Source organism: Crinia signifera, chromosome 1 (genome assembly GCF_055691185.1).
Source record: "Crinia signifera chromosome 1, ASM5569118v1, whole genome shotgun sequence".
Lineage (NCBI taxonomy): Eukaryota > Metazoa > Chordata > Amphibia > Anura > Myobatrachidae > Crinia > Crinia signifera.
This window is the reverse complement of record NC_139217.1, coordinates 176,788,875-176,794,403: the sequence shown is the minus strand read 5'-3', so window position 1 is coordinate 176,794,403 and position 5,529 is coordinate 176,788,875. Positions and strand designations below refer to the sequence as shown.

The 5,529-nt window shown below is 45.8% G+C and overlaps 1 pseudogene; it reads left to right on the top strand.

Moving 5' to 3' along the window:
* Positions 1-399: 399 nt before the first annotated feature.
* LOC146045225 (U2 spliceosomal RNA) lies at positions 400-619 on the top strand (annotated as a pseudogene).
* Positions 620-5,529: the final 4,910 nt, after the last annotated feature.

Genomic DNA, 5,529 nt, shown 5'->3' with positions numbered 1-5,529 from the left:
GAGCATTGTACTTGAACTGCTCTCTGCCATCTGCTCATTGCACGTCCTATACACCAGGGTGCTGAGTTTCCAGCTACAGTCTGCTATTTTATAGCCTCTTGCATGCAATCTTCAATACTATCTTTTAATATCTGTACCTAGGGGGAAATTTAATAGAATGAGAGATTCAGAAAGTGAGAGATTTGGTAAGAAATCTCCAGGTTTTTTTTTAAAGCGGCAATCATTTACACTGCAAAATCAAACTGGTTTTGCAGTGTAAATGATTGCCACTTTAAAAAAACTGGAGATTTCTTACCAAATCTCTCACTTTCTGAATCTCTCATCCTATTACATTTCATCCTCTAGTGTGTTACAGACTGAATTGTCCTGTATTCATAAGCAGCCACGTGCTCTAGGTGTTACGCTTCTCGGCCTTTTGGCTAAGATCAAGTGTAGTATCTGTTCTTATCAGTGGGTATGGACTGGCCTCTGGCAGAGAATAGAGAAAGGCTGAACTGAGTAGCTGCTCTGATGGGCGGAGGGTGTGGGACCCCTCTTTTTTGCCTGGGAGTGGTGAAAAGTTTGGCTGAGTACCTTCACCTCTGCCTTTGGTAGGAGGTGTTGTTTCCGTAAATCCACTGGTAAGAGGGGGGGAGAAACACTGGGCCTAGTAGTTTGACTCTCCTGACGGGGTTCGTAGCCCCCGAAGGATGAGCAGCGAAAGGCTCAGTCTAGTATCCATTCCCAGGGAGCGGAGAAAAGCTGAGACTGAGTAGATTGGTCCAGGTTGGGGCAGGCCCCCACCCTGGGCACAGCGAAAAGCTCAGCCTAGTATCTTAACCCTGGGAGCGGAGAAACACTGGGACTGAGTAGATTGCTCTTCCGAGGGGGGTGCAGCCCCTAAGGGAGTCTTTCGAAAAGCCCAGTGGAGTACCCATTCCCATGCCGGGGGCTGGAAAATGCCTGCTGGTGAGACGGAGAAAAACTTGGTCGGACGCTGATTGGTCAGCTGCCTGGAGCCCGAGGCTGCACTGTGCCCCCGGGGTAACTCGGGGGTGCCTGATTTGCACTGGTGATGTCCGGCACCATGCACTGAATGGCACTTGCACCGCGCACTTCCCTCTAGGTTAGGCTACACGTCCTTACCTCGTCCTTTTGGATGGGGTAGGACAATTTTTTTACACCCCCACCCCGGCCTTCTGGCTAGGGCCTCTTTTTATTTCTTTCTTTGATTTGCACTTTTGAGCACTTCACGTTTTTCGTTAGTTTGTCACATTTTTTTTGATTTGGGTAGTGCGGCTGTCCCTAACAGGCCTTCCGTTCCCCAAACGTAGCTGGGACTCTTCATCTTTTGGGGAGAGTCCCGGTCCCCTCGAGGGCAACCCCGAGCCGCAAGGCGGAGGGAAGCCTAAGCGGGTCTCTCCAAACCTTCGGGTGCGGAGGACCCACCGTCCAAAACCCTTCCGGGGGTGGAGGAAACGCGGGTCTCTCTGAGCTTTGGCGAAGAGGACCCACCGATCCCTTTTTTCCCTTACTCGGCCTTATGGTTGAGGGGGGTTAGGGGAACCATGGGGCCTTTCTCCTTTGGGAGAGGGCCCACACGTTCGTACGGCTGCCCCCTTTGCACGTGTTTAGGCACAGCACTGGTGGTGGTGGGAGCACACCTCGGGCTCCCTGAGTTTCTTCAAACTCAGGTGTTATTACTATAGCTGCCTCTCCCAGGAATCATACTCTCGGGTGATACTAAATGAGGAGAAGTATAATTCATGAGTATAATTCATAAGTTTAATTCTAGTTTAATTAACTTTATTGTAAGTCAGTCCTGTCCATTGGTCCCAGAATCTGACACCAGGGGTCTATAGAATGCTGCATATTATGGTTGTACCCTCTAAGATGATTGTACCCTTATATTAGATCTTATGATTTGGGTCTCATTGCTGTTGGCATGCAGTGAAACTTGCATACCTCCCAACTGTCACGATTCCATCGGGACAGTCCCGATTTTCGGGTCCTGTCCCGCTGTCCCACCCGCGGCAGGCATTGTCCCGCTGCGGGGGGTGACAGTTGGGAGACCCCCCAATCTAGTAGAATAGACGCTGTGCGCATGCGCACAGCGTCTATTCTCGTATGAAAATGAGGTCGCGGCTAATTAGCATAAGCCACACCCTCATTTGCATACGCCCCACCCCCTTTTCGGGCGGACGGAAGTTGGGAGGTATGAACTTGGAATAGTTCAGGTGTTTGGTATTCACTATTTAATAAAGCGCGTTCAATGGTATCTCTCTCTGGCTCAGGTTGTAATACTCTGTCAGTAACTTGAGGCTGATACTCCAGCTTGTAACTTCAGCTGTACATGTGTTCTCAATTCTAAAGCCTTAGGTCAGGTGCCTCTATTTACTTGTGGTCCTTAAAGAATCTTGATCTGTCATCAGAGCCAGATTGAGGTCTAAATGGGCCTGGAGCTGAAAATGATCAAGGGCCTATTATGCGCAATAATAGGGGCTGCGGCCAGCACCTAATAATGTGGGTGGCGTGACCAGTGTTCTGTTTGGGTGGTCTGCTCATGGGTGTGTCTCTATTTGTGTAAATACTTTCAACTAATTATATATGCCTGGAAAAGGCAGGGGGCTGGAATAAGAAAAAATGCAGGGAGATATATTGGACCGGTGCCCTCCAAAGGTATACCCGCAGGACGCCGATGTCCTAAGATACTTGCGGGGTGAGGCGGCACTCCAGTCATAAAAAAATACTGAAAACCGAAACTTGGTAGACAACATTTCAGCACCTTTTATGTGGTCACCTAAGTTTACCACACCATATACCCCTTATACAAATCATGCAACACATAAGTAACTTATACTGTACTTGCTTCTTACACATTATGCCACATGGAATGAGACAAAATTCACACCGATTGAGCAACGATTCACACTATGGCACACAGATTGAGTCAAAATTCACGTTATGCCACACAGATTAAGGCAAAATTCACATTTTGCCACATGGATTGAGCCAAAATACACGCTATACCGGGCATGTCCAAACAGTGGCCCTCCAGCTGTTGTGAAACTCACACACGTCCCACACATCCCAGCATGCCTTGACATACAGTAGTTTTAGCATTCCCTAATTGCAAAACTGTGGCAATGCATGACGGGACTTGTAGTTTCACAGCTGGAGGGCCATAGTTTGGACATGCCTGCACTATACCAAACAGATTGAGCAATAATGCACAATATGCTTCATAAATAGGGGTATTGCGCGCCAAAGGCGCACATTAAAAATTTACACCATAATTCCCATTACATGTTAAGCCTCACACCATAATCTCCATTACGTATTATGCCAAACACCATAATGCCTATTAAAAATGATGCTACATAAGAGTTGCTTACCTACATGTTCATTGCCAGGGGTTCCACGTTCATTGCCAGGGGTTCCATGCTCATTGCCAGGGGTTCCATGGTCGTTGCCATGTGGGATTACATGCTCATTGTCAAGGGGGAATACATACTCGTGGTAACTGGGGGGACAGTTGCTGCCGGGCAGAAATGACAGCCATTAACAGCCGGGCAGAGAGCAGGGGGCTGCCCGGCTGTATTCAGAGCACTGCATGTCCCGGCTATTTGAAATAATACCCCTTTCATACCAGAAAATGCAGGGAATATGGTCCCAGGATCATGCAGGGACATTCTCGGACTGGCCCCTTTTACACCAGCCTAGTCCCTGCATTTTCTGGTGTGAGGGGGAGAGAAAACCACTCCGCCCCCCTTTAAACAACCAGCTATATCTTCGGAACCAACTGGCCCATTTACATGTAGCCTTCGAATTATTTTTGTCCCGTGAAACTGGGCCGTTTGGTTCCAGAGAAGTCTGTCCTCAAATAACATGAACAGCCATGAAATTACATTTCAGAAATGAAAAAAAAAAAAATAGTTTTACCTGCAATATCTCTAGAACCAATGAACCCATATGTACCAGGTATCAGATTGAAGGCCCAGCAACTTGGGTTCGACTGAGATCAACCTCGAGTTTCTGTGATGCAGTAGGGGGAACCGGCAGCCGTTGGAACCGGGTGGAGGTCGGAATTAGCAGGTCCCATGTTATCCTATGTGGAAAATGTTCCAGGTTTGCCTGGCGGTATCTCCGGTTCCTGGGAGGCTAGCGATGCGGGGCTGGTCTTGTTGGAAAGCCCTGACCCTCATCTACAAAATGGGCCTATTTGGAGAATGGGCCTGGAGCTATAGCTCCATCAGGCCCATTGTTAATCCGGCTCTGTCTGTCATCCATGAGACTATGTTCATCTTCACTGTCATCAAGGGCTTACTAGTGATATAATTTTATGGGAGTTTTGAAGACTTCAGCATACTTATGACTGTCTCAGAATGTGTTTGTGACACCTGAATTGTAAGGCCTAGACTTCCAAGAGAGGGGCCAACCTAACCATGCCTTCCACTTTCAGAAAGAAGAGGGTAGTCTTAGGTCTATTGACACAGTTTGCATTGAGTTGCATCATGTTCCAGACTGTGCACTTTTTTATTATTTATATTTTCCATTGTACACGTCACCTGTTACTGCACAGCCCTATGGTTTACTTTCTACACTGTATTGCTGTATTATTAATCTGGTACACTATCATGCATGCTCTAGCAGTATTTACTATAAAGATATATACCATATTGGACCATACCATGTACTCTCCATACATGTTACATCTGCCCCACCTGCAGTGCACATGGTTTTGCCCATTTTATTATTATTATTTATTTATTAACAGTTTCTTATATAATGCAGCATATTCCGTTGCGCTTTACAAAGGGGATAGTGATACAACAAAACAGGGTATTTACAGACAGTCAAAATGTAGGAGGGCCCTGCTCGCAAGCTTACAATCTATTTTGAGAACAAATTTGTACTGCGACCCGAATAAGGGCCAATGTCACCCATTTGTTGCATGCATGCGGGGTACATACAATGGTGCATTTTATTTAATGTTTTTAAACATGCTTTGCACTAAACTGCTTGTTTCTTTTTTTTAAATGTCCTTATTTATTTATTTATTTATTTAGTTAGTTAGTTGCCTACCCATCATTTTTGCCCAACATAATCACAAATTGTTTAGACCAGACTTTACTGGGTTACTCTTTCATATTGGCTCCTATATAAATCAAAATAACTTTGACTAGTGTTGTGGTGTTAAACCATCTGCGATACATCATCTAAAATAGGTTAACCAGTGGATGACATCAGGAAGACTGTCCATTCTGTGCAAGCTTTGGAAGTGTCTGTCCCAGTAATATGTCTAGGAAAATTCTCTATAGGGTTAGCGGAAACTGATGAGTAGTGATACACACTAACCATTACTCAGACTATCTTGCATTCTCCAAACCAATCCTTATCTTCAAACCATCTCAAGATTAAATTGTTTACATGCTGTCTAATCAATCTCTGTGTTCCGGTCTGAGAATATTTTCCTAGCCACACACTGAATTACACACTCCAGTATGATTTCTGTGCAAACCCCACAGCATCACACATCATTAACATGTC